Genomic DNA, 12,514 nt, shown 5'->3' with positions numbered 1-12,514 from the left:
CTCTAAGGTCTACTACACCTGTTGTATTCGGGCGCATGTGACAAATAAACTTTGATTTAAATGTAATACTCTTTTGGTATTAGTTACTAAAATGCTGGCCCCATGTAATTTTCTAGAACATATCATTAAGGTTGGATTGCCGGAAGGCAGGGACGGTATCCTCGTCGTCACCGTTGTCAAAGCTTGGAGCTCCTCGAGAAGAGGTGGTGGGTCCTTCATTTAACAGAAACAAAAAGGCACTGCTGAGATTCGAACTCAGGATCTCCTGTTTACTAGACAGGCGCTTTAACCAACTAAGCCACAGCGCCGCCGAGTCGTGAAGGAAATAAAAGGGTAAATGTCTTTACTGTTTGTAAAATGTGAAAAGGTCGTTTTTTTCGCTTCATCATATCAGTCAGGTTTTACCAGTTGAATATTGACACAAACATAATACTTTTTCGTATTACAACTTTTCTGAAATGTTTGATTAAAATATTTAAATGAGGCGATATAACGTTAAATATGCAATATTTGCATATCGCGCAAATAAATGTGTCTGGAACCTGGATGAAGTCAGACTAAAAATGTTAGTTTCATTTTAAGACACTCCAGGACCGGACATGTCCAGAGCAGATAGCGGATAAATATATATATATTTAATATATATAGTTATGTCTGTAAAATACTAGTCATGTAACGTTAAAATGCATTTTTGGCGCAATTTTTCCAAATGAACAACCTATCAACAATTCCTTCTGGGCAAGTCTGGAGAATATATCTAAGTATAATCACACAACATGTGGTGAATTCAGATGGTTCTGAAGATGAGAAACGATAAGGGCGAGTCTGTGTTGGCTTGTGGGAAGTTATAAGGGAGTCTGACTATCGGGAAATGAATGTTGAAGAAAAGTACACTGAATTTAGACTATCAAACGCCTATTTAGGCCCAATCACCATCTATTCAGAGTAAGTTACTATAGATAGTTCAGTTTGAAACATTCTCTATGAAACGAGCTTTTACATTAAGTGTAATTGTATGTAGTGAGCTATTGGTGTATTTCCATTTTCAAGTGGTTTATAAACGTGGATGATGGTAGTATGGGAAAATAAAGAAAATTAACATTTTCATGTTTACTTTTAGAAAATACTAATATCAATTGACCAAAATACCAACCAATTCCAAAATAGGTAGATGCAAAAATGTAATTTAAGGAAGTGGTGCCTGGCCTTTTAAAAAAAAGTGTAATGTTCACAAAAGGCTCCGCTGAGATTCGAACTCAGGATCTCCTGTTTACTAGACAGGCGCTTTAACCAACTAAGCCACGGCGCCGGTGAATGTCCCTGTGAAAAAAGGCTTTATATTTCCAGCATGTATATCTCAAGCTTGGTAATTTACAGACGGTGTTGTGTCTTTAGTTAATTACTCAAGTGAGCTTCATTGCAGAACATAGATTAAGCGATTATTGATCCCATAGTTTACAATTCAAACATTTACAAGCTCGGACAGTGGTGTTCGGTCATAACGTCGTCGCCCCAGACTCAACCTGTGTGTCAAATCAACATGTACTTGTGTCATGCTTCGTAAACAAACAGGTGAGTAACAGTGAAATGCTTACGGCCCTTCCCAACAATGCAGAGGAAGAAATATAATCAAATAAAACTAATAAATACACACTGATCTGGGGTGTCGTGCTGCCGCAGCGCGGGCTCCTCTTCTTTCATTTTGACTCCAGAAAACACGGAGCTGGTTAAACTATTTATAGGAAATTAATTATCATTAATTCAAAATAAATTCAATTTAATTACCACTAAAAATCTAAAATATAATGCAATCTGCGAACGTTACCAAGGTTAAGTTATTGCCTAGGGTTCTACCAGTGGATCTGCTGGGCCAGCCCCAATATTAACAGCAGGTAGAGCATGGGTGGAGTAGGCATTGTGGTGCTGTAAAACCTTGGTAGAGCATGGGTGGAGTAGGCATGTTGGTGCTGTAAAACCTTGGTAGAGCATGGGTGGAGTAGGCATTGTGGTGCTGTATAACCTTGGTAGAGCATGGGTGGAGTAGGCATTGTGGTGCTGGAAAACCTTGGTAGAGCATGGGTGGAGTAGGCATTGTTGTGCTGTAAAACCTTGGTAGAGCATGGGTGGAGTAGGCATTGTGGTGCTGTAAAACCTTGGTAGAGCATGGGTGGAGTAGGCATTGTGGTGCTGTAAAACCTTGGTAGAGCATGGGTGGAGTAGGCATTGTGGTGCTGTAAAACCTTGGTAGAGCATGGGTGGAATAGGCATTGTGGTGCTGTAAAACCTTGGTAGAGCATGGGTGGAGTAGGCATTGTGGTGCTGTAAAACCTTGGTAGAGCATGGGTGGAGTAGGCATTGTGGTGCTGTAAAACCTTGGTAGAGCATGGGTGGAGTAGGCATTGTGGTGCTGTAAAACCTTGGTAGAGCATGGGTGGAGTAGGCATTGTGGTGCTGTAAAACCTTGGTAGAGCATGGGTGGAGTAGGCATTGTGGTGCTGTAAAACCTTGGTAGAGCATGGGTGGAGTAGGCATTGTGGTGCTGGTAAACCTTGGTAGAGCATGGGTGGAGTAGGCATTGTGGTGCTGTAAAACCTTGGTAGAGCATGGGTGGAGTAGGCATTTTGGTGCTCATGTGAATTTCCTTTATTTTTCGGCTTCAGACCGATGTTTACTTTTTAAATCATACTTTTTTTTGTTTTTAATAAACAGTATGGTCTGCAGACTCTGGCGAGAAAAACCTAGAGACTTCCTTAACATTAGAGATGGTGCACCAGCTGTTGTTAACATAAGAGACACCTTCCCCTTTAACCTTACCCAAAGCTGCCGTACGGTCTTCACACAGGAAAAACCAGCCAGATGTATATTATTCATGTCATAGTTCAGCCACGACTACGTGAAACAGGATATCCCAGTTCTTCAGGTCCCGTTGATAGGATAGTCTCCAGCAGAGCTCATCCAGTTTATTCTCCAGTGATTGGTACGTTCACCAATAGAACTGAGGGTATATTTTAAAATGTAACCTTTATTTAAACTAGGCAAGTCAGTTAAGAACTAATTGTTATTTACAATGACAGCATACTCCGGCAAAACCCTAACCCCGGATGATGCTGGGCCAATTGTGCACCGCCCAATCACGGCCGGTTGTGATACAACCTGGAATCGAACCAGGGTCTGTAGTGATGCCTAAAAGCACTGAGATACAGTGCAATAGACCGCTGTGATACAGCCTGGAATCGAACCAGGGTCTGTAGTGACGCCTCTAGCACTGAGATGCAGTGCCTTAGACCGCTGTGATACAGCCTGGAATCGAACCAGGGTCTGTAGTGACGCCTCTAGCACTGAGATGCAGTGCCTTAGACCGCTGTGATACAGCCTGGAATCAAACCAGGGTCTGTAGTGACGCCTCTAGCACTGAGATGCAGTGCCTTAGACCGCTGTGATACAGCCTGGAATCGAACCAGGGTCTGTAGTACCTTAAGACCGCTGCGCCACTTGAGAGCGGTGGTTTATTGACTCGTTTGCGCCGTCTCTTCCTCTTTGGAGTCCCGGGGATTAGAGCCTGGTATGGAATGAACAGGACATCACCTGCTGCCAACTGGTGAAGTAGAAATCTTCAACCAAAACATGGGTAGTGATCTCTGTTTGGATGTCTAGAAGGTTAGTGGTCACTGTTCTGATGTCTAGAAGGTTAGTGGTCACTGTTCTGATGTCTAGAAGGTTAGTGATCTCTGTTCTGATGTCTAGAAGGTTAGTGATCGCTGTTTGGATGTCTAGGAGGTTAGTGATCTCTGTTTGGATGTCTAGAGGGTTAGTGATCTCTGTTTGGATGTCTAGAAGGTTAGTGATCTCTGTTTGGATGTCTAGGAGGTTAGTGATCTCTGTTTGGATGTCTAGGAGGTTAGTGATCTCTGTTTGGATGTCTAGAAGGTTAGTGATCTTTGTTTGGATGTCTAGGAGGTTAGTGATCTCTGTTTGGATGTCTAGGAGGTTAGTGATCTCTGTTTGGATGTCTAGAGGGTTAGTGATCTCTGTTTGGATGTCTAGGAGGTTAGTGATCTCTGTTTGGATGTCTAGGAGGTTAGTGATCTCTGTTTGGATGTCTAGGAGGTTAGTGATCTCTGTTTGGATGTCTAGTCATCTCTGTTTGGATGTCTAGGAGGTTAGTGATCTCTGTTTGGATGTCTAGGAGGTTAGTGATCTCTGTTTGGATGTCTAGGAGGTTAGTGATCTCTGTTTGGATGTCTAGAGGTTAGTGATCTCTGTTTGATGTCTAGAAGGTTAGTGATCTCTGTTTGGATGTCTAGAAGGTTAGTGATCTCTGTTTGGATGTCTAGGAGGTTAGTGATCTCTGTTCTGATGTCTAGAAGGTTAGTGATCTCTGTTTGGATGTCTAGGAGGTTAGTGATCTCTGTTTGGATGTCTAGGAGGTTAGTGATCTCTGTTTGGATGTCTAGAGGGTTAGTGATCTCTGTTTGGATGTCTAGGAGGTTAGTGATCTCTGTTTGGATGTCTAGGAGGTTAGTGATCTCTGTTTGGATGTCTAGGAGGTTAGTGATCGCTGTTCTGATGTCTAGGAGGTTAGTGATCTCTGTTTGGATGTCTAGAAGGTTAGTGATCGCTGTTCTGATGTCTAGAAGGTTAGTGATCGCTGTTCTGATGTCTAGGAGGTTAGTGATCTCTGTTTGGATGTCTAGAAGGTTAGTGATCGCTGTTCTGATGTCTAGAAGGTTAGTGATCGCTGTTCTGATGTCTAGAAGGTTAGTGATCTCTGTTTGGATGTCTAGAAGGTTAGTGATCTCTGTTCTGATGTCTAGAAGGTTAGTGATCGCTGTTTGGATGTCTAGAAGGTTAGTGATCGCTGTTTGGATGTCTAGAAGGTTAGTGATCTCTGTTTGGATGTCTAGAAGGTTAGTGATCTCTGTTTGGATGTCTAGAAGGTTAGTGATCACTGTTCTGATGTCTAGAAGGTTAGTGATCTCTGTTTGGATGTCTAGAAGGTTAGTGATCACTGTTCTGATGTCTAGAAGGTTAGTGATCTCTGTTTGGATGTCTAGAAGGTTAGTGATCTCTGTTTGGATGTCTAGAAGGTTAGTGATCTCTGTTCTGATGTCTAGAAGGTTAGTGATCTCTGTTTGGATGTCTAGAAGGTTAGTGATCTCTGTTTGGATGTCTAGAAGGTTAGTGATCTCTGTTCTGATGTCTAGAAGGTTAGTGATCTCTGTTCTGATGTCTAGAAGGTTAGTGATCTCTGTTCTGATGTCTAGAAGGTTAGTGATCTCTGTTTGGATGTCTAGGAGGTTAGTGATCTCTGTTTGGATGTCTAGGAGGTTAGTGATCTCTGTTTGATGTCTAGAAGGTTAGTGATCTCTGTTTGGATGTCTAGAAGGTTAGTGATCGCTGTTTGATGTCTAGAAGGTTAGTGATCTTTGTTTGGATGTCTAGGAGGTTAGTGATCTCTGTTTGGATGTCTAGAAGGTTAGTGATCTTTGTTTGGATGTCTAGAGGTTAGTGATCTCTGTTCTGATGTCTAGAGGTTAGTGATCTCTGTTTGGATGTCTAGAAGGTTAGTGATCTCTGTTCTGATGTCTAGAAGGTTAGTGATCTCTGTTTGGATGTCTAGGAGGTTAGTGATCTCTGTTTGGATGTCTAGAGGTTAGTGATCTCTGTTTGGATGTCTAGAAGGTTAGTGATCTCTGTTTGGATGTCTAGAAGGTTAGTGATCTCTGTTTGGATGTCTAGAAGGTTAGTGATCTCTGTTTGGATGTCTAGAGGTTAGTGATCTCTGTTTGGATGTCTAGGAGGTTAGTGATCTCTGTTTGGATGTCTAGGAGGTTAGTGATCTCTGTTTGGATGTCTAGAGGTTAGTGATCTCTGTTCTGATGTCTAGAAGGTTAGTGATCTCTGTTCTGATGTCTAGAAGGTTAGTGATCTCTGTTTGGATGTCTAGGAGGTTAGTGATCTCTGTTTGGATGTCTAGAAGGTTAGTGATCTCTGTTTGGATGTCTAGAAGGTTAGTGATCTCTGTTTGATGTCTAGAAGGTTAGTGATCTCTGTTTGATGTCTAGACGGTTAGTGATCTCTGTTTGGATGTCTAGGAGGTTAGTGATCTCTGTTTGGATGTCTAGGAGGTTAGTGATCTCTGTTTGGATGTCTAGGAGGTTAGTGATCTCTGTTTGGATGTCTAGAGGTTAGTGATCTCTGTTTGGATGTCTAGGAGGTTAGTGATCTCTGTTTGGATGTCTAGGAGGTTAGTGATCTCTGTTTGGATGTCTAGGAGGTTAGTGATCGCTGTTCTGATGTCTAGAAGGTTAGTGATCGCTGTTCTGATGTCTAGGAGGTTAGTGATCTCTGTTTGGATGTCTAGAAGGTTAGTGATCACTGTTCTGATGTCTAGAAGGTTAGTGATCGCTGTTCTGATGTCTAAGAGGTTAGTGATCTCTGTTTGGATGTCTAGAAGGTTAGTGATCTCTGTTCTGATGTCTAGAAGGTTAGTGATCTCTGTTCTGATGTCTAGAAGGTTAGTGATCTCTGTTTGGATGTCTAGAAGGTTAGTGATCTCTGTTCTGATGTCTAGAAGGTTAGTGATCGCTGTTTTGATGTCTAGAAGGTTGGTGATCTGTTTGGATGTCTAGAAGGTTGGTGATTGCTGTTTGGATGTCTAGAAGGTTAGTGATCGCTGTTTGGATGTCTAGGAGGTTAGTGATCTCTGTTTGGATGTCTAGAAGGTTAGTGATCTCTGTTCTGATGTCTAGAAGGTTAGTGATCTCTGTTTGGATGTCTAGAAGGTTAGTGATCACTGTTCTGATGTCTAGAAGGTTAGTGATCTCTGTTTGGATGTCTAGAAGGTTAGTGATCTCTGTTTGGATGTCTAGAAGGTTAGTGATCTCTGTTCTGATGTCTAGAAGGTTAGTGATCTCTGTTTGGATGTCTAGAAGGTTAGTGATCTCTGTTCTGATGTCTAGAAGGTTAGTGATCGCTGTTTTGATGTCTAGAAGGTTAGTGATTGCTGTTTGGATGTCTAGAAGGTTAGTGATCTCTGTTTGGATGTCTAGGAGGTTAGTGATCACTGTTTGGATGTCTATCTGATCTCACTGTTTGGATGTCTAGGAGGTTAGTGATCTCTGTTTGGCTATGTCTTCATTAGTGATCTCTGTTTGGATGTCTAGAAGGTTAGTGATCTGCTGTTTGGATGTCTAGGAGGTTAGTGATCTCTGTTTGGATGTCTAGAGGGTTAGTGATCTCTGTTTGGATGTCTAGAAGGTTACTACTTGGATGTCTAGGAGGTTAGTGATCACTGTTTGGATGTCTAGAAGGTTAGTGATCATCTGTTTGGATGTCTAGGGGCTACTATCTCTGTCATCTAGTCATGACTACTGGGGCTATGTCTAGGAGGTTATGATCATCACTACTGGGGTCTAGACGGTTAGTGATCTCTGTTTGGATGTCTAGAAGGTTAGTGATCTCTCATTTGGACTACTAGGGGTTAGTGATCTCTGTTTGGATGTCTAGACGGTTAGTGATCTCTACTGGATGTCTAGGAGGTTAGTGATCATCACTTTGGGGTCTAGGAGGTTAGTGATCTCTGTTTGGATGTCTAGAGGGTTAGTGATCTCTGTCATGGACTCTGGGGTTAGTGATCTCTGTTTGGATGTCTAGGAGGTTAGTGATCACTCTGTTTGGATGCTAGGAGGTTAGTGATCTCTGTTTGGATGTCTAGGAGGTTAGTGATCTGTTCTGACTAGAAGGCTACTGATCAGCTTTCTGATGTCATCAGTGATCTCTGTTTGGCTGTCTACTGCTGTTCTGATGTCTAGAAGGTTAGTGATCACTGTTCTGATGTCTAGAAGGTTAGTGATCACTGTTTGGATGTCTAGAAGGTTAGTGATCTCTGTTCTGATGTCTAGAAGCTTCATCTGATCACTGTTTTGATGTCTAGAAGGTTGTGATTGCTGTTTGGATGTCTAGAAGGTTACTGATTGCTGTTTGGATGTCTATTAGTGATCTCTGTTTGGATGTCTAGGAGCTTAGTGATCTCTGTTTGGATGTCTAGGAGGTTAGTGATCTCTGTTTTGATGCTACTAGGAGGTTAGTGATCTGTCATGTCTAGGGGTTAGTGATCTCTGTCATTGGATGTCTAGAAGGTTAGTGATCTCTGTTTGGATGTCTAGAAGGTTAGTGATCTCTGTTTGGATGTCTAGGAGGTTAGTGATCTCTGTTTGGATGTCTAGAAGGTTAGTGATCTCTGTTTGGATGTCTAGGAGGTTAGTGATCTCTGTTTGGATGTCTAGGAGGTTAGTGATCTCTGTTTGGATGTCTAGAAGGTTAGTGATCTCTGTTTGGATGTCTAGGAGGTTAGTGATCTCTGTTTGGATGTCTAGAAGGTTAGTGATCTCTGTTTGGATGTCTAGGAGGTTAGTGATCTCTGTTTGGATGTCTAGGAGGTTAGTGATCTCTGTTTGGATGTCTAGGAGGTTAGTGATCTCTGTTTGGATGTCTAGGAGGTTAGTGATCTCTGTTTGGATGTCTAGGAGGTTAGTGATCTCTGTTTGGATGTCTAGGAGGTTAGTGATCTCTGTTCTGATGTCTAGAGGGTTAGTGATCTCTGTTCTGATGTCTAGAAGGTTAGTGATCTCTGTTTGGATGTCTAGGAGGTTAGTGATCTCTGTTTGGATGTCTAGAGGGTTAGTGATCTCTGTTTGGATGTCTAGAAGGTTAGTGATCTCTGTTTGGATGTCTAGGAGGTTAGTGATCTCTGTTTGGATGTCTAGAAGGTTAGTGATCTCTGTTTGGATGTCTAGGAGGTTAGTGATCTCTGTTTGGATGTCTAGAAGGTTAGTGATCTCTGTTTGGATGTCTAGAAGGTTAGTGATCGCTGTTTGGATGTCTAGAAGGTTAGTGATCTCTGTTTGGATGTCTAGGAGGTTAGTGATCTCTGTTCTGATGTCTAGGAGGTTAGTGATCACTGTTCTGATGTCTAGAAGGTTAGTGATCACTGTTCTGATGTCTAGAAGGTTAGTGATCTCTGTTTGGATGTCTAGAAGGTTAGTGATCACTGTTCTGATGTCTAGAAGGTTAGTGATCTCTGTTTGGATGTCTAGAAGGTTAGTGATCTCTGTTTGGATGTCTAGAAGGTTAGTGATCTCTGTTCTGATGTCTAGAAGGTTAGTGATCGCTGTTTGAATGTCTAGAAGGTTAGTGATCTCTGTTTGGATGTCTAGAAGGTTAGTGATCTCTGTTTGATGTCTAGAAGGTTAGTGATCTCTGTTTGGATGTCTAGAAGGTTAGTGATCTCTGTTTGGATGTCTAGGAGGTTAGTGATCTCTGTTTTGATGTCTAGAAGGTTAGTGATCTCTGTTTGGATGTCTAGAAGGTTAGTGATCTCTGTTTGGATGTCTAGAAGGTTAGTGATCTCTGTTTGGATGTCTAGAAGGTTAGTGATCTCTGTTCTGATGTCTAGAAGGTTAGTGATCTCTGTTTGGATGTCTAGAAGGTTAGTGATCTCTGTTCTGATGTCTAGAAGGTTAGTGATCGCTGTTTGGATGTCTAGAAGGTTAGTGATCGCTGTTTGGATGTCTAGAAGGTTAGTGATCTCTGTTTGGATGTCTAGAAGGTTAGTGATCTCTGTTTGGATGTCTAGAAGGTTAGTGATCTCTGTTTGGATGTCTAGAAGGTTAGTGATCTCTGTTTGGATGTCTAGAAGGTTAGTGATCTCTGTTTGGATGTCTAGAAGGTTAGTGATCTCTGTTTGGATGTCTAGAAGGTTAGTGATCGCTGTTTGGATGTCTAGAAGGTTAGTGATCGCTGTTTGGATGTCTAGAAGGTTAGTGATCTCTGTTTGGATGTCTAGGAGGTTAGTGATCTCTGTTTGGATGTCTAGAAGGTTAGTGATCTCTGTTTGATGTCTAGAAGGTTAGTGATCTCTGTTTGGATGTCTAGGAGGTTAGTGATCTCTGTTTGATGTCTAGAGGTTAGTGATCTCTGTTTGATGTCTAGAGGTTAGTGATCTCTGTTTGGATGTCTAGAAGGTTAGTGATCTCTGTTTGGATGTCTAGAAGGTTAGTGATCTCTGTTTGGATGTCTAGAAGGTTAGTGATCTCTGTTTGGATGTCTAGAAGGTTAGTGATCTCTGTTTGATGTCTAGAAGGTTAGTGATCTCTGTTTGGATGTCTAGAAGGTTAGTGATCTCTGTTTGATGTCTAGAAGGTTAGTGATCTCTGTTTGATGTCTAGAGGGTTAGTGATCTCTGTTTGATGTCTAGAAGGTTAGTGATCTCTGTTTGGATGTCTAGGAGGTTAGTGATCTCTGTTTGATGTCTAGAAGGTTAGTGATCTCTGTTTGGATGTCTAGAAGGTTAGTGATCTCTGTTTGGATGTCTAGAAGGTTAGTGATCTCTGTTTGATGTCTAGAAGGTTAGTGATCTCTGTTTGATGTCTAGAAGGTTAGTGATCTCTGTTCTGATGTCTAGAAGGTTAGTGATCTCTGTTTGGATGTCTAGAAGGTTAGTGATCTCTGTTTGATGTCTAGAAGGTTAGTGATCTCTGTTTGGATGTCTAGAAGGTTAGTGATCTCTTTGGATGTCTAGAAGGTTAGTGATCTCTGTTCTGATGTCTAGAAGGTTAGTGATCTCTGTTTGATGTCTAGAAGGTTAGTGATCTCTGTTTGGATGTCTAGAAGGTTAGTGATCTCTGTTTGGATGTCTAGAAGGTTAGTGATCTCTGTTTGGATGTCTAGAAGGTTAGTGATCTCTGTTCTGATGTCTAGAAGGTTAGTGATCTCTGTTTGATGTCTAGAAGGTTAGTGATCTCTGTTTGGATGTCTAGAAGGTTAGTGATCTCTGTTCTGATGTCTAGAAGGTTAGTGATCTCTGTTTGGATGTCTAGAAGGTTAGTGATCTCTGTTCATCTGTCATCACTACTGGGGTTAGTGATCTCTGTTTGGATGTCTAGTGATCTACTGTTCTGATGTCTTCATCTAGAAGGTTAGTGATCTGTCATCATGTCTACTGGGGCTACTACTTAGTGATCTGTCATCACTGTCTATCTAGTCTTCATCTGTCTAGAAGGTTAGTGATCTCTGTTCTACTGTCTAGAAGGTTAGTATCGCTTCATCTGTCATCACTACTGGGGCTACTGAAGGTTCATCTGTCATCACTACTGCATGCTTCATCTGTCATCACTACTGGGGCTACTACTGTAGCTTCATCTGTCATCACTACTGGGGCTACTACTGCAGCTTCATCTGTCATCACTACTGGGGCTACTACTGCAGCTTCATCTGTCATCACTACTGGGGCTACTACTGCAGCTTCATCTGTCATCACTACTGGGGCTCATCTGTCATCACTACTGGGGCTACTACTGTAGCTTCATCTGTCATCACTACTGGGGCTACTACTGCAGCTTCATCTGTCATCACTACTGGGGCTACTACTGCTTCATCTGTCATCACTACTGGAGCTTCATCTGTCATCACTACTGGGGCTACTACTGCAGCTTCATCTGTCATCACTACTGGGGCTACTACTGCAGCTTCATCTGTCATCACTACTGGGGCTACTACTGTAGCTTCATCTGTCATCACTACTGGGGCTACTACTGCACCTTCATCTGTCATCACTACTGTAGCTTCATCTGTCATCACTACTGGGGCTACTACTGCAGCTTCATCTGTCATCACTACTGGGGCTACTACTGCAGCTTCATCTGTCATCACTACTGGGGCTACTACTGTAGCTTCATCTGTCATCACTACTGCAGCTTCATCTGTCATCACTACTGGGGCTACTACTGCAGCTTCATCTGTCATCACTACTGGGGCTACTACTGCAGCTTCATCTGTCATCACTACTGGGGCTACTACTGCAGCTTCATCTGTCATCACTACTGGGGCTACTACTGTAGCTTCATCTGTCATCACTACTGTAGCTTCATCTGTCATCACTACTGCAGCTTCATCTGTCATCACTATTGGGGCTACTACTGTAGCTTCATCTGTCATCACTACTGTAGCTTCATCTGTCATCACTACTGGGGCTACTACTGCAGCTTCATATGTCATCACTACTGGGGCTACTACTGTAGCTTCATCTGTCATCACTACTGGGGCTACTACTGTAGCTTCATCTGTCATCACTACTGGGGCTACTACTGTACCTTAATCTGTCATCACTACTGGGGCTACTACTGCAGCTTCATCTGTCATCACTACTGGGGCTACTACTGTAGCTTCATCTGTCATCACTACTGGGGCTACTACTGTAGCTTCATCTGTCATCACTACTGGGGCTACTACTGCAGCTTCATCTGTCATCACTACTGGGGCTACTACTGTAGCTTCATCTGTCATCACTACTGGGGCTACTACTGCAGCTTCATCTGTCATCACTACTGGGGCTACTACTGTAGCTTCATCTGTCATCACTACTGGGGCTACTACTGCAGCTTCATCTGTCATCACTACTGGGGCTACTACTGCAGCTTCATCTGTCATCACTACTGGGGCTACTACTGTAGCT

At 42.4% G+C, this 12,514-nt stretch overlaps 2 non-coding genes across 2 annotated transcripts; both read right to left on the bottom strand.

The window, feature by feature from the left end:
- Positions 1-234: 234 nt before the first annotated feature.
- On the bottom strand, positions 235-308 carry trnat-agu (transfer RNA threonine (anticodon AGU)). The gene has a single exon. It is a non-coding gene; the product is annotated as a tRNA-Thr (tRNA).
- A 927-nt stretch (positions 309-1,235) lies between these two features.
- On the bottom strand, positions 1,236-1,309 carry trnat-agu (transfer RNA threonine (anticodon AGU)). Its single transcript has one exon. It is a non-coding gene; the product is annotated as a tRNA-Thr (tRNA).
- Between the last annotated feature and the right edge of the window lie 11,205 nt (positions 1,310-12,514).

This window comes from Oncorhynchus keta, unplaced genomic scaffold (genome assembly GCF_023373465.1).
Source record: "Oncorhynchus keta strain PuntledgeMale-10-30-2019 unplaced genomic scaffold, Oket_V2 Un_scaffold_5155_pilon_pilon, whole genome shotgun sequence".
Classification (NCBI taxonomy): Eukaryota; Metazoa; Chordata; class Actinopteri; order Salmoniformes; family Salmonidae; genus Oncorhynchus; species Oncorhynchus keta.
Note: the sequence above shows the minus strand (reverse complement) of the source record. Positions and strands in the feature narration are given on the sequence as shown.